This window comes from Salvelinus sp. IW2-2015, linkage group LG13, assembly GCF_002910315.2.
Source record: "Salvelinus sp. IW2-2015 linkage group LG13, ASM291031v2, whole genome shotgun sequence".
Lineage (NCBI taxonomy): Eukaryota > Metazoa > Chordata > Actinopteri > Salmoniformes > Salmonidae > Salvelinus > Salvelinus sp. IW2-2015.
This window is the reverse complement of record NC_036853.1, coordinates 9110913-9133564: the sequence shown is the minus strand read 5'-3', so window position 1 is coordinate 9133564 and position 22652 is coordinate 9110913. Positions and strand designations below refer to the sequence as shown.

Below are 22652 nucleotides of genomic sequence, written 5' to 3'. Positions count from 1 at the left end.
CTGTGCGACTTAGGGTGGCACTTGAGTTCTATAAAATTAGAAAAAGTTCAGATGTTTCAGGAGATATGGTGGGTCGGGAGGCCGTCTGTATAGCTGGGGAAGATGGGTTGGATATACGGTTGTAGAAGCGGTGAGGTTTTGGTTATTCTGATGTGTTGTGTTGTATTGTGGGGTAGAGGGCAAGGTGAGTATGCAGCACAGGGGATATTAGTTTTTTTTAAAAGGAGGGTGGTGGTGAGGTTTTAGCACTAACTGTCTCTCTCTCTGTCTGTCTGTCTGTCCCAACTGTACCAGAACCCAATGATTTGGGGGGGGGGAGGGGAGAGACTAATGACATGGAAATGGGTCTTGCATGAAAGCTGTTTAAAGCCACAATTTGCCATGCAAAACGCCTTGCCGGAGTGTGTCGCTCATAAAACATTAGCAGAGTAGATTGATTGATACAAGCTAAAGGCCAAAAGATCTCAATTTATGAAGCAGGCCAGGGTGCTGCTGCTGTGAGACTGGGACTGGGGAGCAGACAGACAGAGAAAGAGATAGAGAACAGGTTCTCTTTTTTTCATGTCTTTATTTGGCATGTGTCCGCTTTACACACTTGGCTCTCCCCGGCGCCTCAGAGGAGGCCAGGGTCAAACGAAGTGCAGGGGAGTTTTAGTTTTACATCGCTCACTGGGGGAGGGGGAGGGGTCAGCCAGCTCAGTACCTCATAGACACATAGCAGACAAACTAAACTCTCCCTCTAGCTTGACTAAATGACTAATTGACTAACTGGACTGACTGGATCAGCTGATGTACTGGGTCACATCAGCCAGACAGACAGCCCTGTCTACAGACTACTGGTCCAACGCATGGAATGAGATCCATTCCAAAAGAGTGAAGCGTGTACAATGTGTCTGGCTACATTACTTTGGAATTCCCAGTCTAGGTAGATTCTCATATAGCGCGAAGAACTCAATCAAGGGTGGTGACTGAATGGCTGCACTTCCGTACAGAGAGTTTCATTTCTGTATGAGGTCAGATGAAAGCGGATGTCATTGTGTTATGGAGATAAAGCTTTCTTTGTCTATTCTATTCCTGTGCCTTTGACCTTTTTTCAGGCCATTGCAGAAGCCAAATGTGGCTGTGAAGCGTAGGGGGTATAGTGTCTTTTCTGTGTATGACACACCAGTCACAGACTGCAGAGTTGGCATGGCACGACGGGCAGACTGCAGACCTGGGCACAATCCTCTCTGCCCGACCTTGGTGCCTGCCTCCACACCAGAGTGCCAGAGAGAGCTATTGCTATCGCCCCACAGACCGGCCTCTGAAAGACAGCAACAACACAGACACTGGCCCTGACAGACAGCAACAACACAGACCGGCCTCTGAAAGACAGCAACAACACAGACACTGGCCCTGACAGACAGCAACAACACAGACACTGGCCCTGACAGACAAAAACTCCGTCAAACAGATAAATGCATAGAAATAGATGGAAATAAACGAGTGAACGAGGGGATAACAACAACGTAAAGGGCGGAAGATATGAGATGCTGGCAGCGGTCCATACAGAGGCAGCTGGCACTGACATCCTCCACAAACCTGGCAAAGCCAACGGGATGTGAGCACTCTTCAGAGAGAGGGAGGAGGGAAAGAGACAGTGAGTGACATTGAGAGAAAGAGTGGGTGAGAGCGAGAGAGAGAGAGAGAGAGAGAGAGAGAGAGAGAGAGAGAGAGAGAGAGAGAGAGAGAGAGAGAGAATGGAGTGGGATAGAGAGAGAGAATGGAGTGGGATAGAGAGAGAGAGGGAGAGAGAGAGAGAGGATGGAGAGTGGGAGAGGATGGAGAGTGGGAGAGAGGATGAGGGGGTGTTGTGGTAGTAGATAACACATCTCGGCCTCCAGACACCTGTGCTAATTAACACAGTTCCACACACAAGGCCCCCTGCCAGCATGCAGAGCTAGCAGGCCGCCCGGCCCAGAACCTAGTCACAGTCTGGAGGGGAGGGGGCTCAGTCAACAGTGACTGCTCAGGTTATGGAAAGAATAGAGAGGGAAGACACATGAAGGGAGGGGGCAGAGAGGAGAGATGAAGGGGGTGGAAGGACAGGATAGAGGGATGGAGAGGAGGGCAGAAGAGAGGAGAGGTTCGGCCTCGTCTGGAGGTGAGACTGTGCCCCTGTACACCGTCCGTCTGGCGGATGGGGGGATGGAGACGGATGGGTTTGGAGGCAGGGACCCTGAGCCCTGGGCCGCTCTGTCCGGGGAAGGAAGAAGAACAGAAGAAAAGAGGAGAAGAGGGGGGGGGGAGGCGGGGGGGGGGGGGGGGGGGGGCGTAAGCCCAATAAGCCTTCACAACACCACAGACACAAATCCTGGTTCATTACCTCCCCAGGACCATACATCGGACAGCCAGGAAGGAGAGAGGAAGAGGAGGGAAAGAGAGACAGAGAGACGGTCATCCATTATATTGAGTGTAAACAGCGCAACTCAAAAAGTTTTGGTATCAAGGGGTTTTCATTTGGACGCACCACTTCTAGAGCCAAATATGAACCAGCGTTCCATACTGACTAACCCCACAAGTGGTTTACTAACCCAGTAAACTACATACAGCCATCGGAGGCCTAGCTGCTCCTCTAGCATAGCCTACACACATCAGTCAGACAGCTGACAGAACTAATCTCCAGCAGTATGTTTTGAACCGTCTAAAGGCATGGAGGGAGATTATTGGTGCGGTTGAAAAAAAAAGTATAGATTTGCAAAGCGGAGAGGGGTGTACAGATAGCGTGAAGTTACACCGTGCCACAGACTGGAGGTTCAGCGCTCCTCATTTTCAGACACACCGGGTGAGGAGCACCCCGCCGCTGTTCCCATTCCATAACAGACACAGGCAAGCCACAGGAACACCACCAGATCACTATTAAACTGTGACCCAATTAATTTCATCGCCACACTCCAGATTCCAACATGAAAGAAAGGTGAGGAGGGAGAGAGGGGAAGGAGGAAGGTGGGGTGAGAAGAAGGAGAGAGGAAGAGAGAGAGAGTAAGAGAGCAACGGAGACAGACAGGGACAAAAATCTTACATTTCACCACATCTTACAAAAAAAATGCAATTACACAGGCCTGAGTATGACAACATCACGACCGTGGAGACGGTGAGTTTGTCTGCGTTAATGGCCACTTGTTCTCCCCTCTGCTAGGCGGTCTGTTGGGTAGGAGCGAGGGGGGCAGAGGAGGGGGTTAGGGGTCCGCCGCCTTGTCTCTCTGCTGATGGAGAATAACATGACTCTGCAGGGACTTCAAAGCAACGGCTCTCCATTTCCTGTACTGATTGCAGCCTAATATAAATATGCGGGCAGCAGGGCACACACATTCCGACACACGCCGAGCAAAACCGCACCATTTCTTAAGATTGAAGTGCTTTGTTGAGAAATTATCAAAACACTTCAGTTTGGGGAAAAAGGATTCGATTTTGCTGCTAAGCTTTTGTTTGTTGTGTCACTTCCAAAATATCTATCCACTTGTCCCTACCCAGGGTCACCAATTACGGGCAATTCCATGGTAACAGAGTGATGCTGAGACAAAGGGTGTTCCTCAAAATGCATACTACCGTGTTCCGAGCACGCAAGTTGGAGCACGGATGGGTCGGAGTATGAGTCCAAATCAAAGTATGCGAAGCGGAGCACGGAGGGCACTTTCCGAATGCGTACTCCGTTTGTTCAAATTTTTAAGCATGCATCGATCCAAGATTCAACGGAAAGTATCCACAGACATATGACGCAACCACGTAAAAAATAACATTACATTGATTGAAATCAATGGTGTTCATTATTTGAGATGAAGCAAGAGAAAATAAACTCAACTTCAGAATGAAATGTTGTCCATTCACATCTCATGTTGCCTAACTACAATATTTTATCTTGATATATGAAAAAATACATACTGTGTTCATTTTGGCATGTTTGGATAGATCGTATGTCCATAGTGAGTCAATAGGGCTAATGTTGACTGGCTAGATACTACTGTTAGCTAGCTAGATATCCACAAAGAATTGGCCTTGCAAAACATTCGTTTTAGGTCATTTTTGCCTGTAAAACTATCTGTTTAGCTAGATTATTATGATCCACATATAACTAGCTCATAATTATGAAGTAAAACATAAAAATATTGCAGATAGATTGCAGGTTGCATCAAAGTAATTGTCTGCATCCATTTCAATCCCCCATATATTTTTGAAAATAAATATATACAGTAACAACTTTGGACACACCTACTCATTCAAAGGTTTTTCATTATTTTTTATATTTTCTAAATTGTAGAATAATAGTGAAGACATCAAAACTATAAAATAACACATGGAATCATGTAGTAACTTTTAGATTCTTCAAAGTAGCCACCATTTGCCTTGATGACAGCTTTGCACACTCTTGAAATGCTCTCAACCAGCTTCACCTGGAATGCTTATCCAACAGTCTTGAAGGAGTTCCCACATATGCTGAGCACTTGTTAACTGCTTTTGCTTCACTCTGCGGTCCAACTCATCCCAAACCATCTCAATTGGGTTGAGGTCGGGTGATTGTGGAGACCAGGTAATCTGATGCAGCACTCCATCACTCTCCTTCTTGGTCAAATAGCCTTACACAGCCTGGAGTTGTGTTGGGTCATTGTCCTGTTGAAAAACAAATGATAGTCCCACTAAGCGCAAACCAGATGGGATGGCTTATCGCTGCAGATTGCTGTGGTAGCCATGCTGGTTAAGTGTGCCTTGAATTCTAAATAAATGACCGACAGTGTCACTAACAAAGCACCCCCACACGAGCACACCTCCTCCTCCATGCTTCACGGTGGGAACCACACATGCGGAGATCATCTGTTCACCTACTCTAAAAAGACACGGCGGTTGGAAATCTCAAATTTGGACTCCTCAGACCAAAGGACATAATTCCACCAGTCTAAAGTCCATTACTTGTGTTTCTTGGCCCAAGCAAGTCTCTTCTTCTTATTGGTGTCCAATAGTAGTGGTTTCTTTGCAACAATTCGACCATGAAGGCCTGATTCATGCAGTCTCCTCTGAACAGTTGATGTTGAGATCTGTCCGTGACGCATTTATTTGGCCTGCAATTTCTGAGACTGGTAACTCTAATGAGGGCTACCGAGTGCCGCAGCGGTCTAAGGCACTGCATCTCAGTGCTAGAGGTGTCACTACAGACACCCTGGTTCGAATCCAGGCTGTATCACAGGCTGTATCAAAACCGGCCGTGATTGGGAGTCCCATAGGGTGGCGCACAATTGGCCCAGCGTCATCTGGGTTTGGCCGGTGTAGAAGGTCATTGTAAATAAGAATGGGTTCTTAACTGACTTGCCTAGTTAAATAAAGGTTACATTTAAAATAAAAACATTTACTTATCCTCTGCAGCAGAGGTAACTCTGGGTCTTCCTTTCCTGTGGCGGTCCTCATGAGAGCCAGTTTCATCATAGTGCTTGATGGTTTTTACGGCTGCACTTGAAGAAACTTTCAAAGTTCTTGAAATTTTCCGGATTGACTGACCTTCATGTCTTAAAGTAATGATGGACTGTTGTTTCTCTTTGCTTATTTGAGCTGTTCTTGCCATAATATGGACTTGGTCTTTTACCAAATAGGACTATCTTCTGTATACCACCCCTACCTTGTCACAACACAACTGATTGGCTCAAATGCATTAAGGAAAGAAATTCCACAAATGAACTTTTAACAAGGCACACCTGTTAATTGAAATGTATTCCAGGTGACTACCTCATGAAGCTGGTTGAGAGAATACCAAGCGTGTTTAAAGCTGTCATCAAGGCAAAGGGTGGCTACTTTGAAGAATCTCAAATATAAAATATATTTTGATTTGTTTAACACTCTTTTGGTTAGTAAATGGTTCTATATGTGCCTTCACTATTATTCAACAATGTAGAAAATAGTAAAAATAACGAAAAACCCTGGGATGAGTAGGTGCGTCCAAACGTTTGACTGGTACTGTACATACAGTGGGGCAAAAAAAGTATTTAGTCAGCCACCAATTGTGCAAGTTCTCCCACTTAAAAAGATGAGAGAGGCCTGTAATTCATCATCAATTCATCATAGGTACACTTCAACTATGACAGACAAAATGAGAAGAAAAAAAATCCAGAAAATCACATTGTAGGATTTTTTATGAATTTATTTGCAAATTATGGTGTTCATAGTTGAAGTGTACCTATGATGAAACTTACAGGCCTCTCTCATCTTTTTAAGTGGGAGAACTTGCACAATTGGTGGCTGACTAAACACTTTTCTGCCCCACTGTACATACACGCATATCTTTTTAAAATATATTTTCCTTCATTATTTTCCTTCATCAACCCATACCATCCATCTCCGAAGCCCATCCAGCTTGATTTCTACTTTGCCATTTATTCACAAAAGTTCCGATCCCATATACATTTTACATACACAACATATTTTACATTAGTTATCTTTTAATTTTCAATCCCACCCTTCAGCTCCACTCAACCCATCCCATCTATCTGCCAACACCATCCATTTTTGCCATATATTTTTCAACTGTGCTGTTTCACAAAAGTGCTGAACCTTTCTATTCTCATAGTTCCTACAGATTCTAAATCAAAGAAACATTTTTGCTAAAAATAATATTATCTTATTGATCGACTGGGTACCGGTACCGAGTCAATGTGCGGGGGTACAGGTTAGTCAAGGTAATTTGTACATGTAATTTGTACATAATAAACAGGGAGTAGCAGCTGTGTAAAAACAAATGGGGGGGGGGGTGTCAATGTAAATAGTCCTGTTGACCTCCTGACCGGTTGCGTCCCCGCCTGGCATGGCAACTGCTCGGCACCCGACTAAGGTGCTACAGAGGGTAGTGCGTATGGCCCAGTACATCACTGGGGACAAGCTTCCTACCATCCAGAAGAAGGACCAAAAATTGTCAAAGACTCCAGTCACCCAAGTCATAGACTGTTTTCTCTGCTACTGCACGGCAAGCGGTACCGGAGCGCCAAGTCTAGGTCCAAGAGGCTTCTAAACAGCTTCTACCCCCAAGCCATAAGACTCCTGAACATCTAATCAAATGGCTACCCAGACTATTTGCATTGACACCCCCCCCCCCCTTATTTTTACATTGCATAGATAATAAACAGGGAGTAGCAGCATAGTCACTTTACCCCTACCTACATGTACAAATTAACTTGACTAACCTGTACCCCCGCACATTGACTCGGTACCCCCCGTATATAGCCTCATTATTGTTATTTTATTTTATTATTTTTTTATTCTACCTTAGTTAATTTAGTAAATATTTTCTTAACTCTGTTTTCTTAAAACTGCATTGTTGGTTAAGGGCTTGTAAGTAAGCATTTCAAAGTAAGGTCTACACCTGTTATATTTAGCGCATGTGACAAATACAATTTGATTTGAAGAACAGTGCAAATGCAAAAGTGCAGTATGTGAGGTTGCAAAAGGAGGGAGAGAAGGCACACAAGTGAGACAAAGAGAAGAGGAGAGGAACCAGAGAGGAGGAACCAGAGAGGAACCAGAGAGGAGAGGAACCAGAGGAACCAGAGAGGACACGAGAGGAGAGGAACCAGAGAGGAACCAGAGAGGAGAGGAACCAGAGAGGAGAGGACCAGAGAGGAACCAGAGAGGAGAGGAACCAGAGAGGAACCAGAGAGGAACCAGAGAGGAGAGGAACCAGAGAGGACACGAGAGGAACCAGAGAGGAACCAGAGAGGACACGAGAGGAACCAGAGAGGACATGAGAGGAGAGGAACCAGAGAGGAGAGGAACCAGAGAGGAGAGGAACCAGAGAGGAGAGGAACCAGAGAGGAGAGGAACTTGAGAGGACAAGAGAGAAACCAGAGAGGACACGAGAGGAACCAAAGGACACGCATCATATTAATCTCTTGCAATCTCTTGCAACCAGGGCCTTGACTGCCCAGGACAGCATAAAAAACTAAACTCGTGTACACAAAGAAAGCCCTTCTTTTTAAGTATGATTGTGAGGGTGGAAGTTGAAGGGGTGGGAGTACCCCCACAGGACATTCCTGAGGAAGCTTGGTTTGCCCTTCTCCTCTCCTGCTGAGCACAATGAAGACGATGAAGACGATGGTCCATCAGCATTAGTTCCCCAGGAGATAGAGTTCTGGTGATGTACATGACTCAATCTGTGAGCAACAGGAGTGGAGATCAGACGCAATACAACCCAGCCCCATTAACCACCGCCACGGAGACATGGTTACCGTTGCAGAGCGGCGAGAAGCGCTTAGCTCTGCCCTATCTACTGGCCCGTAATATTATTTTACGCCATGTTCCAGCTCTCTTTACAACCTCAAACATAATTCTGTCTCCATGGCTTAATAAAAATGCATTTATATAGTGGATTTATATAGTGGGGTTCGAAATTATTGACACCCTTAAAAAATGAGCAATAATGGCTGTATAAAATCAATAGTTCAAATACTGAGCTATATTGTATGCTGAAAAATTACTTATACTAATATAATTATTACTATTACTTTATACTAATATAATTGCTCAGAGCAACCGATTTTGTTTAACAAGTAATATTATTTTTTCTCAAAATGATAGGGTCAAAATTACTGACATCCCTAAATATTCTTAAAAAATATCCTTGCACGCAATGACTACTTTAACCTTTAACCTTGTGACTCTAGAAATTTGTTGGATGCATTTGCAGTAAAATTTTGTGTTTCAGGTTATTTTGATTGATGTTGCGTGCTAGGAATATGTGACCAAATACAAAACTTTGGACTACTTTATTTATAAGAATCTTATTCAACATCAATCATTTTGATCCCTATCTTTTTTGAGAAAAAACAATTACTTGTTTATCTGAGCAATTGTACTAGTATAAAATAACATAATTTCCCAATTTTATGGAGCATTCAATATAGGTCAATATTTGAATTATTTATTTTATGTAATCATTATTGCTCATCTTTACAAGGGTGTCAATAAATTCGGACCCCACTGTATTTCTTTATTACCCGCCTGTCCATATCACTGTATCTGCTGCTGTACAAAGGAAAGTAATATCAGCAGAGCTCTGGCCCTCTAGCCTCGTTGAGAGCAGCAGACACAGACTATTATTACCTTGAGCTGTCGCCTGTTCCCCCGTGCCATTCACTCAGGGCCTAATGGATTTTTTATTATAATCAAATGAATACAATATCTTCCCATAAATAGCCTACTTAGAAAGTCCTTTTCTCTGCCTGCAATATGGTTGGATGTCCATCACGCTTGAGTGCAGAGGTGCCACATGTTTAATTCAAAGCCAATGCAATTTACGCACACTGCACATCGAAACACAGACTGTAGTTTTTGTTCTCCCTCCACCCATCTTACCTTCAACGGTCCACGTTTACAAAACCATTTAGGACTGTAGGAACAGACTGTATTGCATAACATTCACTGTATCTGAAAGAACTGGGGTATAAAAAGAGGGTAGCAACGATGTACTATAGGGCACTCAGAGGTAAAGAAAGTGAATAAACTCATTGGAAAGCAGTCCCCTATACATCAGGTCTGGACATCACATCTATCTATGTGGATCTGACAATTGGGGGGTGTTGAGAAGAAAAGAGGGAATCCAATCTCTCACACAGAGGAGCAGAGACAGGCAGGCAGATACACTATGGTCCCAAAATAACCCTGGAGGAATCCATGAATGAAATGACAGGATTGCAGGGGTATTAGAAAACCCACTGAGGTGGTTGCTAATGCTGTTTATGGTGAGGTGTCACCGCTAGCATGGGAAAAGTCAAACTGTTTGACTGATAAAATATGGACAAGCTTTTCAGAGTCGCCAAGTAGAAAATTCTAGGGTCTACCTTGAATTCTAGTTGGCCTACCGCCGATGCAGCGGGGCGGGCATTGACGCATGTATCCGGCGTAAACGGCCAGATATAAAGCCTTTAAAATATATGTGAAGGCCTCTCGAAATGGGGCCGATAAACATAAACCCTGATATCCCGGCTAAGGATGGGATTATTGTTGCGTCAACAACCCCCGTACATAATAGTGATTACTGTCCTCTCTGCAGCGCCATCAGACTAAGGCAACGACTAAGCTAGCAGACAGCCTGGTCCTGATTACCTAGAACTGCCAATTACTGGCTCCATTTCATTATTTATATAGCTAGTCTGTTAGCGCCACACATCCAAATAAAAATATACTTTTCTGACTCCAAGCACTGATGTCGGTGGCAGCTGTGTTGAATGGGTCTACAGGGCCTGCTGAATCACACTGGCTTGGGAATTCACTGGATTCAGGCAGTGCCAGTCTGTAAGATACTCAGTGTACCAACAGCTAGATAGCTATAAATCCCTCATGGCTATCAATTCAATATTCAGTACCTGTTTACTACTCAATGTGCTGACAGCTTGGCCTTTGCAGTTGTATCGTAGTCGTATGAAAACAATGGAAAAATAACAGCAATATCTTTAGGGGTTTGTCCTTACTTCCTGTAGAGCTCAATTACTTCCTGTAGTTGCCAAGCAGGAAGTGCACAATCATATCCCTTCGTCGTCTGCTCTCCTGTTTATTCAGGCCTCTCCAGGGTGGCCACAGTAAAGAAGTGCTGAAAGACAGAAAAAGAGCGTTTTAGACAATTCATCCATTGTGTCACACTGAGGAAAAAGTACCAACAGTATGTTCAAATCTAAACATACATGACTGGTTGAGATCTGTTCTACAGTAAACAACTCTTCTACTGCCAATACCAAAATGCCTCTGAAAACAATCCCTCCCTTTCTCTTTATCTGGCGAGTGAACACTCACTCAGTTACTGCAGATGTTTCCTATCACCCACTGCTGCCGAGCAGCACCCAGTCAGTGACTGCTAGTGCTAGGGAAAGAAGAGGAAGGAAAGTCTACCATTCGTGCTCCAGTGAATCCTGCAGAAATTTGGCATATCACTCTGCGATTTGTATGTCTCTGGATTTGACATGAAAATGTTGGGAGTCTCGTCTGGAGTATCACTCGCCTCACGCCCGTCGCTCCTCTTAAAGTAACTAGGCCTGGCTGGCTGTTTAGCTTATGTTCCCATAAACTCTGACGTCCACATTTCTCAGCCCCGGGGTGCAGATGGCCGATTAGCTCAGTCGGCAGCGTGTCAGCGAGTGAGTGTCTTCTCTGGAAGCACAGGCCCACGATCATACAACACTTTGTTACCCTGAAGAAACATCTGGATAGTCCATCTGTAGATAATCTACAGATTGTGATACCATCAACAAACTCTGTTGATAAACAAATACTTGCTAAAGTTGCAGATTAAAGTTAGGGGTTAGGGCTAGGGTTAAGATAAGGTTTAAGGTTAGGGCTAGTAGTAGATATTTAGTTTAAATGTTACTGATAGTCTTTCCCAAACTGGCGGCCCGCGAGCCAAATGATTTAATTTGGCCCCTCTAGTTTTCTGAGAACATTAAAAAAAAATGTTATTGTTGGACATAAAAGACTGTAAAAACAGCAGGATATCAGTTTCAAGTGATTTAAAATTTACCAATATTATTATCAAATAGAATTATCTGTTTGGGCTTCTTGCGGTCAATTTGACACCTGTCCTAAAGCCACTCCGGCTTTGTCTTGGCTGTGTACTTAGGGTAGTCCTGTTTTTCATGGTCTGACAGTCCTTTAGGTGCCTTTTGGCAAAAACCTGTTTTGGCGTTGTCAATATGGGGTTTTGTGTAATACTTTCCGAATGCACTGTATTTTCTCAGCACATACAATGCATATGCTTTTGACTGAGGTCCATATGAGGATCTTGATATGCTTTTGATATGCTAAATAAGGACAACTTTTGATGGTAATTTTAGTTTTGCGGACATGCTCAATAATTTGACAAATATTAAATCCATATCATTCTTTAAGACACTAGAGCTGTGTTTGAATACTAACCGCACTAACCATGTGATGGGAATTGAGTATGTAGTATGCTTATTGGTTATACTATGGATATAGTTAGTATACCAAAAGTTCCCGGATGTTCCCGGAAAAATGCCAAAATAAGAAGTATACAAGCAATGGACACTATTTCCATGCTTTTAGGACCATAATGCAATTCTTTAGAAAATGGGCATGGCTTCACAACGTTTTCAGATTTGAAGAAAATGGCAGAAAATATGCAGTCGAAGTCCGAAGAGATCGGATACAAATGTAAGTAAACATTGGCCAAAAAAAGCGTAATGTAACGACCCTGGGTTTATAAGCGCGGATTGTTCATTTATGATCTAGTCAGGTCATTACAGTAATAACATGAAAACAACCTAACCAGTTCTGCTAGGGCGAGTAAAATGGTCAGAGTGAGGTGTTGCCTCATTTGTATCTGGAAGTAGCTAGCAAGCTAGCCTCGGCCAGAGCGTCGAGTGTGCGCTCTGATACGCTCAGAGCTCGAAACGCTCTGAATTTAGGAATGGACAATCTGACAATGCTTTGGATTTACGAATGCCCAGAGCACACTGAGCGCACTCTGGCACTTGAGATTGAATTTATGAACACACCCAAAATCGTAGAATGTCTAGCTAGTAAAATGTTATGCAAACAAGCTAGCAAGAGGTTAATAGAATAACAACTTAGCATAACAACTTTCAGTAGACAGGCGAAGCGCTAGTACGCTCAACTGAAAGGATACCGTTTGTTTACAGTATACTAAAATGAACTAATAGTATATACTTATTTAGTATGTAGTATACAGTATGGGTATTCGAACACAGCTTAGTTATAATTTTTGTATTCCCTCTGCATTAAGGCACACACAACCTAAAAGGATTGTAACTGGTAGCCTAGCAACAAGAATTCCAACTGGCATTTTTGAATTTGGGTGCTACAAAGAGTTGGTAAACAGCGTGTGGTCGAACGGACAACTGGAGAAACAAAGAAGTGAGAAGCTGTTCAGAAAATACCTCAAAGAAGTCAATGCTAAAGTGAGTAGCTCATTTGAGATGTTTTATTTATCTTAGTAACTAGAATCAAGAACGGTAGCTAATTCGGCCAGCTCCAAGTAGGGCTTTCTAGCTAATAACTAGGCTTGATATGGGGGTAAAAGCTAACTGGTAGCCTAGCTAACGTTAGCTAACAAATAACAAAATTGCCAACCCTTCAGGGATTACATTTTTTGCACCTATCAAGCCTCAAGGTGACAGCTAATGTTTTAAAAGTTTTAGGAGTATATTGTATTACTAGTTATTATAAGATAGCTAGCTAGCTAACTAACTTAACTAGCTAACTAGCAACTTGGCTAGCTAACTTGTTCCAGTTTTCACGTCATGAATGAAGCAGGTACCTTGTGGTATGGTTATATGAAATGACAATATTTTCTTGCAATATCGAAAAATGTTGACAAATATTTTATGCATTGACAGTTTGGAGTGGATCACAGACCCAAACTACCACGTTGGGTCTGGACTGCGAGGGACCACAGCTGACGACCAAATCTGCTCCCATCACATCCATCATCCATAACAAACAGGGCTGGCAAAGGGTATTGAGGGTCTGCAACTTTTATTTTCTTGTTAAATATTTATTTTTATTTTTTAAAGTTTGGCCTACTTTTGCATCTTTACAGAAAACATGTGTTGTAATTGGAGCTCTGGATTTGCTGTGCTGCATTTTTTATACAGAAATAACAGATGTGCTTTCGAAATAGCAACTTGGATTAAATATGATGTTTGCCTTTCCATGCCTTCTAGCCTACTACTGAATATAGTGCTGTATGCTCAGGTATGTCAGGTCAAATAATTTGGCCACTGGACATTGATCTTGAGATGGATTTAGCCCGTTTTCGTTTAGACATACTAGGATCAATATTACATATCATGTAAGGATATCTATTGAAATTATGATTTTTATTTAAAAAAAATACAGATACATAAATTATTTGGTAATGACTACAAATATGATCAATTTCAGAAAATATGTGGATTCATTCATGCCTAAGTATAATGTCTTAGATATGTCAGTCAGCATGTTGACGCATACCCTTTCCGGAGTTAGAATATTCTACAAATATATCAGGAGGGTGCACACGCATCGGGTTTGTGTCTTGAATGTATCTCACCCCAGACACAGTGTCTTTGGAATGTATTCAGACCCGATGACTTTTTCCACATTTTGTTAAGTTACAGCTTTATTCTAAAAATGATTCAATATTATTTTTTTCTCAGGGATCTACACACAATACCACAAAGATAAAGTGAAAACAGGTTTTTAGAAGTACCTTATTTACATAAGAAATCAGACCCTTTGCTATGACACTCGAAATTGAGATCAGATGCCTCCTCTTTCCATTTATCTGTTTCCATTGATCATCCTTGAGAAGTTTCTACAACTTGATTGGAGTCCACCCGTGGTAAATTCAATTGATTGGGACATGATTTGGAAATGCACACACCTGTCTATTTAATGTCCCACAGTTGACAGTGCATGTCAGAGCAAAATCCAAGCCATGAGGTCGAAGGAATTGTAGAGCTCCAAGACAGGATTGCCTCGACACAGGATTGTGTAAGGATATGGAACCAAAACATTTCTGCAGCATTGAAGGTCCCCAAGAACACAGTGGCCTCCATCATTCTTAAAATGGAAGAAGTTTGGAACCGCCAAGACTTTTCAGAGCTGGCTGCCTAGCCAAACTGAGCAATCGTGGGAGAAGGGCCTCTGTCAGGAAGGTGACCAAGAACCCGGTGGTCACTCTGACAGAGCTCTAGAGTTCCTCTGTGGAGATGGGAGAACATTCCAGAAGGACAACCATCTCTGCAGGACTCCACCAATCAGGCCATCATGGTAGAGTGGCCAGATGGAAGCCACTCCTCAGTAAAAGGCACATGACAGACCGCTTGGAGTTTGCCAAAAGGAACCTAAAGACTCTCAGACCATTAGAAACAAGATTCTCTGGTCTGATGAAACCAAGATTGAACTCTTTGGCCTGAATGCCAAACATCACATCTGGATGAAACCTGGCACCATCTCTACAGTGAAGCATGCTGGTGGCAGCATCATGCTGTGGTGATGTTTTTCAGCGGCAAGGGACTGGGAGACTAGTCAGGATCAACAGAAATCTGAACGGAGCAAAGTACAGAGAGATCCTTGATAAACTGGGACAAAGGTTCAACTTCCAACAGGACAACCACCCTAAGCACACAGCCAAGACAAAGCAGAAGTGGCTTCGGGACAAGTCTCTGAATGTCCTTGAGTGGCCCACCCAGAGCCCGGACTTGAACCCGATCGAACATCCCTGGAGAGACCTGAAAATAGCTGTGCAGCAACGCTACCCATCCAAACTGACAGAGCTTGAGAGGATCTGCAGCGAGGAATGGGACAAACTCACCAAATAAAGGTTTGCCAAGAATACTCTAGGCTGTAATCACTGCCAAAGGTGCGTCAAAAAAGTACTGAGTAAAGGGTCTGAATACTTATATAAAATGTAATAAGGCTATAATGTAACAAAATGTAGAAAAGGTCAAGGGGTCTGAATACTTTCCGAAGGCACTATATCACCCTGGACTCATACGGTAGCAGGGAGATTTAAGGTCCGGATTGGATGCATGTAGAAACTGTCCCATTACAGAGACTATTCTAGCTCCGTAAAATATTCAAGGAATATACACAGTGTTCAAAACATTAAGATCACCTTCCTAATATTGAGTTGCACCATTTTGCCCTCAAAACAGTCTCAAGGTGTCAAACGTGTTCCACAGGGATGCTGGCCCATGTTGACTCCAATGCCTCCCACAGTTGTGTCAAGTTGGCTAGATATCCTTTGAGTGGTGAGCCATACTTTTTAATACACAAGGGAAACTGTTGAGCATGAAAAACCCAGCAGCGTTGCAGTTCTTGACACACTCAAAAACTGATGTGCCTGGAACCTACTACCATACATTGTTCAAATGCATTTACTACAGCCTTTGTCTTGCCCATTCACCCTCTGAATGGCACACATACACAATCCATGTCTCAATTGTCTCAAGCCTTAAAAATCATTCTTTAGCTAGTCTCCTCCCCTTCATCTACACTGATTGAAGAGGATTTAACAAGTGACATCAACAAGGGATCATAGCTTTCACCTGGATTCACCTGGTCAGTCTGTTTTCATTCTATAGCTAGAGGACTACTGATATCTCCAGAAGTGATCAGCATCATTTTTGTCTATCAGTTGGCTAGTACTGTCTTTTTGCTAGCTAGGACCATCTACTTTAAGTGTGGCCTGTTTTCCCAGTAGCCTACTTGGTGGGTGAACTGTTGACTGCTCATAACTTGCAGATGATCGTTGACACATAAATCAGGATAAAGGGGCAGAATAATTTGTGACTTGTTTTGGTAATCAGTGGCTGTATTGCAGGGGGAGTGGTTTCTCCTCTCATAGGCAATCAGCAATTAGTACAGGGAGGTGAGCTCTTCACCTCTGCTAGGTAATTAGCAATTAGTGTTAGTACTTCAGTCTCTAGGCTATGCTCAAACATTACACCCCAACCCGAGCACTCTGTTCTGCCTCCTCTGGTCTCTTGGCCCTCCCACCCCTATGGGAGGGCATCTCCCTCAGCCCAGTCCAAGCTCTTCTTTGTGATGTTACCTGAAGCTAGGGTAGTAGAGTCCCTGCCCATCTTCCGAAAGCACCCGAAACCCTACCTCTTCAGAGTATTTTAAATAATCCCTCTCCTCCCTCGATTTCCCCCCCTTCTCCTTTCTAGCTCTGACTTTGCTGATAGCTACTTTGTTCAGGAAAAGTGATATGTGGTTGTCCTACCTAGCTGTATTAGGATGAATGCACTAACTGTAAGTTGCTCTGGATAAGAGCATCTGCTAAATTACTCAAATGTAAATGACATGGAAAGAGCTGGTGTTCTTAATGTGTTGTACACTCAGTATAAGTGTAGGTGGCTATTTGTACGATTCCTCTCTAACAGACAACTTCCTCCAGAATTTCAGAAACCACATTCTAGGGAAAAATACCCATTGTTCTCATGGAGCAAAACTGTTTTGTTTATGCATACTTAGATTGTGCCGCTCAGTGGAGGTCTTTAAACAGGAGCCCAGTTCAGCTCCATACAGTCTTTGCCAGATCTGGATGATAGTTCACTAACTCCATAGTCACTGAAACACAGCACCCCCACCCCCTGCCCGTTAAATGCTCACTAGGCATTAGATCATGTTGTAGGAAGACTGTGCTCTTACAGAGAGGATAAATTGTGTACAAGAGATCCACCACTGTGGCTCTCCAAAGCGCTTAGTATTTACATGACAGTTGCGAAGGGCAGGCCTTGTTTGCAGGGGCTTGAGTGGAGGAGTGTTTGTGGCCCGGAAGCCGGATCTGTTCCAACCGTGCCCGGGCAAGAGAGACAGAGCCCAGTCAGCCTCGACAGCTTGGATACTCACAGGAGGTGATGGGATACTGGAGGGCTGGTGTACCATATTGAGGTTGAGGAGGGGAAGGATGTGAGTAGGATGGGTAAGAACTTTTAAAAATTATTATTTTAGAACCCCAAGGACTTGGCATCTACAGTGTTGCATGAGCAAAATCTAAAAGTAGGCCCTTTGATGAAGACCTGAGCTGTGGGTATCATCTGTATATGCTTGGGTTGAGGTAATCATCATTCAGCTAGACCTTGAGGGAAAGAACAGCAATATTTTAGCAGATTTTACACATTCCAAGCATGTTATGCCTCTGTGTGATATGAAATACCTTCCTTTAATCATGATTTTAAAAAATGATGCTGGGAATTGAATAATACATATAATATTGCCTCGGAGGACAATATAATCAGCTAAAGTATGTTGGCTATAATGATCAAAATCTACATTGTCTTCAATTAAACAAACAGTGTTTTTCCAAAAGAATTGCGTCTCCCTTCAAATTGGACAATAAATTCAGCAAGACAGCTGTGTTTGGTTAAGAAAGATTACAGGAAACGTCTCGATAGCCCCAAGGATGCATGTTACTTATTATTTGCAGACCATCGCTGCAATTTCATCCGTATTTTCAATAGATCCCATTTAAATTGGGATGATTACTATGATTCTGTGTGACAAAGTAATTATTCACACTCGTCTTTGAGGATGCCTACTTATATTCTGAATATCATAAAGAGGACTTTTGATGTTAAGGTTTTTTTTCCCTCCTGATTAACCTGAACAAACTTAAAATGTGTTAGTGGAAGTGTATCGCCTAAAAGCCTACTGCGTTTGTTTAGGGGATTTTTTTTTTTTTTTTTTACATGTAATATCCCTTTAGAATATAAAGTGGCAGCATTTTTAAATAAGAAGGTTATTTATATTTTTAAAGAGCTTTTTATAGTATGTGAAACTTGAAGTCTACTAGGCCTGTATTCTCCAAATTAACACATTTTGAGTGTTGGATCAAATAAGTTATTTTCACGAGGAAATTAGTGTGACAACCTCTCAAAGTTACAAGTCACTGAAAATGTATTAAACACATGATGTCAAGCTAATTGATACAAAAATATATATATATGTTTTACACATATACCGGTCAAAAGGTTTAGAACACCTACTCATTAAAGGGGTTTTCTTTATTTTTACTATTTTCTACATTGTAGAATAATAGTGAATACATCAAAACTATGAAAAAACACAGAATCATGTAGTAACCAGAAAAGTGTTAAACAAATCAAAATATATTTATATTTTAGTGTCACGCCCTGACCTTAGAGCCTTTTTATTTCTCTATTTGGTTAGGTCAGGGTGTGATTTGGGTGGGTATTCTAGTTTTTATATTTCTTTGTTGGCCGGGTATGGTTCCCAATCAGAGGCAGCTGTCTATCGTTGTCTCTGATTGGGGATCATACTTAGGCAGCCTTTTTTCCACCTTTAGTTTGTGGGATTTGTTTTTTCGTTAGTTGCCTGTGTGCACGCCATTAGTTTCACGTTTCATTTGTGCTTGATTGTTTTGTTTGAGTTTCGATATTATTAAAAGAAGTGGAACTCTACGCACGCTGCGCCTTGGCCTATTCATTTCAACGAACGTGACATTTAGTTTCTTCAAGTAGCCACTCGTTGCCTTGAGGACAGCTTTGCACACTTCGCATTCTCTCAACCAGCTTCACCTGGAATGCTTTTCTAACAGTCTTGAAGGACTTCCCACATATGCTGAGCACTTATTGGCTGCTTTTCCTTCACTTTGCGGTCCAACTCATCCCAAACCATCTCAATTGGGTTGAGGTCGGGAGATTGTGGAGGCCAGGTCATTTGATGCAGCACTCCATCACTCTCCTTCTTGGTCAAATGGCCTTTACACAGCATGGATGTGTGTTTGGTCATTGTCCTGTCGGGAAAAAAAAGATTGTCCCACTAAGCGCACACCGGATGGGATGGTGTATCGCTGCAGAATGCTGTGGTAGCCATGCTGGTTAAGCGTGCCTTGAATTCTAAATAAATCACTGACAGTGTCACCAGCAATACCCCATCACACCACCTCCTCCATGCATCACGGTGGGAACCACACATGCAGAGATCATCTGCTCACCTACTCTGCGTCACAAAGACATGGCGGTTGTCAAATTTGGACTCATCAGACCAAAGGACAGATTTCCACCAATCTAATGTCCCTTGCTCGTGTTTCTTGGCCCATGCAAGTCTCTTTTTCTTATTGGTGTACTTTAGTAGTGGTTTCTTTGAAGCAATTCGACAATGAAGCCCTGATTCACTCAGTCTCTGAACAGTTGATGTTGAGATGTCTGTTACTTGAGCTATTTGGGCTGACATTTCTGAGGTTGGTAACTCTAACAAACTTATCCTCTGCAGCAGAGGTAACTCTGGGTCTTCCTTTCCTGTGGCGGTCCTCATGAGAGCCAGTTTCATCATAGCGCTTGATGGTTTTTGCGACTGCACTTGAAGAAACTTTCAAAGTTCTTGAGATTTTCCGGATTGACTGACCTTCATGTCTTAAAGTAATGATGGACTGTCATTTCTCTTTGCTTATTTGAGGTGTCCTTGCCATAATATGAACTTGGTCTTTTACCAAATCCGGTTATCTTCTGTATACCACCCCTACCTTGTCACAACACAACTGATTGGCTCAAATGCATTAAGAAGGAAAGAAATTCCACAAATTAACTTTTAACAAGTCACACCTGTTAATTGAAATGCATTCCAGGTGACTACCTCATGAATCTGGTTGAGTGAATGCCAAGTGTGCAAAGCTGTCAAGGAAAAGAGTGGCTACTTTGAAGAATTTGAAATATATTTTGATTTGTTGAACACTTTTTTTGGTTACTACATGATTCCATATACGTCAACAGTGAAGAGGGGACTCCGGGATGCTGGGATGGGATGCTCTTAATCTTTTCTTTTTATTGGCCAGTCTGAGATATGGCTTTTTCCATATTTTTTCCCCAGAGTTGCCTAGAAGGCCAGCATCCCAGAATCACCTCTTCACTGTTGACGTTGAGACTGGTGTTTTGTGGATACAATTTAATAAAGCTGCCAGTTGAGGACTTGTGAGGGGTCTATTTCTCAAACTAGACACTCTAATGTACATGTCCACTTGCTCAGTTGTGCACCGGGGCCTCCCACTCCTCTTTATATTCTGGTTAGCGTTGTACGAGAGCTTCAGTTTCTTGGCAATTTCTCACATGGAATAGCCTTCATTTCTCAGAACAAGAATAGACTGACGAGTTTAAGAAGAAAGTCCTTTGTTTCTGGCCATTTTGAGCCTGTAATCGAACCCACAAATGCTGATGCTCCAGACACTCAACTAGTCTGAGGGACCGTTTTATTGCTTCTTTAAATCAGCACAACAGTTTTCAGCTGTGCTAACATAATGGCCAAAGTGTTTTCTAGTGATCAATTAGCCTTTAAAATTATAAACTTGGATTAGCTAACAATGTGCCATTGGAACATAGGAGTGATGGTTGCCGATAATGGGTCTCTGTACGCTTATGTAGATATCCCATAAAATATCTGCCATTTCCAGCTACAATAGTAATTTACAACATTAACAATGTCTACACTGTATTTCTGATCAATTTGATGTTATTTTAAATGGACAAAACATTTGCTTTCTTTCAAAAACAAGGATATTTCTAAGTGACCCCAAACTTTTGAACGGTAGTGTGTATATATTTATATGGGATAAGGTTAAGTTCTCTCTCAAGGGGGTACCACCCCTCAGATTCACCAGGCCCAACAAAAAGATGAGAAAATGTAATATTTTGTTCGCTCCCGTGCACTTTAATTCATTCATCCCCAAACACCTCTTTGCACTGGGGCTCAGCCAAGGCCCAAGGGGAAGATGATTGACACTTCATAACCCATGTGGATACCCCAGACCGTGCCATTAGCATGCAATTTACATGATCATATGGGAGCAAGCGGCAGGAACTCTGAACAACAGAAGCAGATGAAAGAAAAGCATATGAATCTTTTACTTAGCTAACCCTAAGCACACTTCTTCATTTTTTTATTTCACCTATATTTAACCAGGTAGGCCAGTTTAGAACAAGTTCTCATTTACAACTGCGACCTGGCCAAGATAAAGCAAAGCAGTGCGACAGAAACAACAACACAGAGTTACACATAAACAAACGTACAGTCAATAACACAAAAGAAAAATAGAAATATCTATGTACAATGTGTGCAAATGTAGGGAGGTAGGCATGAAATAGGCCCTAGAGGCGATTAATACTGGAGTGATAGATGTGCAGATGATGTGCAAGTAGAGATACTGTGGTGCAAGAGGGTAAGTAATAATATGGGGATGAGGTAGTTGGGTGTGCTATTAACAGATTGGCTGTGTACAGGTACAGTGATCGGTAAGCTGCTCTGACAGCTGATGCTTAAAGTTATAAAGGGAGATATAAGACTCCACAATGAGTGGGACCCCCCATATTACAACGCAGGCTGCACAAAAAACTGGGGTATCTGACATTTCAGCTGAACCATATTTTGTCTGGAGTTATCAGCAGGCATTGGGGCTTGGGAAAAGTGTGACGGGATCGGGGAGAGAAAATAGAGCACAGGAGTTCTCACCTAAATACAAAGTAGATTATAGAAGAGTACACTGAGGAAGAGCTGCTGTCTGATTTCTAAGTCTAGCACAGATGGAACCCAGTCGCTCCTGACTCCCGGCTAAGGGATGCAGACTAAGACTCAGTGTTAGTGGTTTTATGGTTTAGCAGATTTCACAGTGAACCCCAGAAAGTTTACAGAGGTGGCGACGGGTTGTGGGCTCCAACCCAAACACAGCTGCCTGACGGTCATGATAATATTTGTCTTTCACTAACATGAATTATGGGAGTTGTAGTTATTATTCACTGTTGGGGTATATGAGAAGAGCCAAGATGCTTGTGTTTTGCACAAAACAATACTAATGTCTGTTATTCTTCAAATCTCGATTCACTGACATTTTCAACCTCTCCCTGACCGAGTTTGTAATACCAACATGTTTAAGCAGACCATCATAGTCCCTGTGCACACGAAAGCAAAGGTAAACTGCCTAAATGACTACTGCCCCGTAGCACTCAAGTCGTAGCCATGAAGTGCTTTGAAAGGCTGGTCATGACTCACATCAACATGCCGGAAAACCTAGACCCACTCCAATTTTTATACCGCTCCAACAGATCCACAGATGACGCAATAGCACTCCACACTGCCCTTTCCCACCTGGACAAAAGGAACTCCCATTT

At 42.6% G+C, this 22652-nt stretch overlaps 1 protein-coding gene across 1 annotated transcript in view; it reads right to left on the bottom strand.

Annotated features, from left to right (window-relative positions):
- The window catches only part of LOC111971820 (plexin-B2-like), a 193067-nt gene that overhangs the window by 103324 nt on the left and 67091 nt on the right, over positions 1–22652 (bottom strand). The window contains 1 exon segment of the mRNA XM_070446115.1: positions 10482–10600. The gene's annotated coding sequence lies outside the window, so the exon portion shown is untranslated.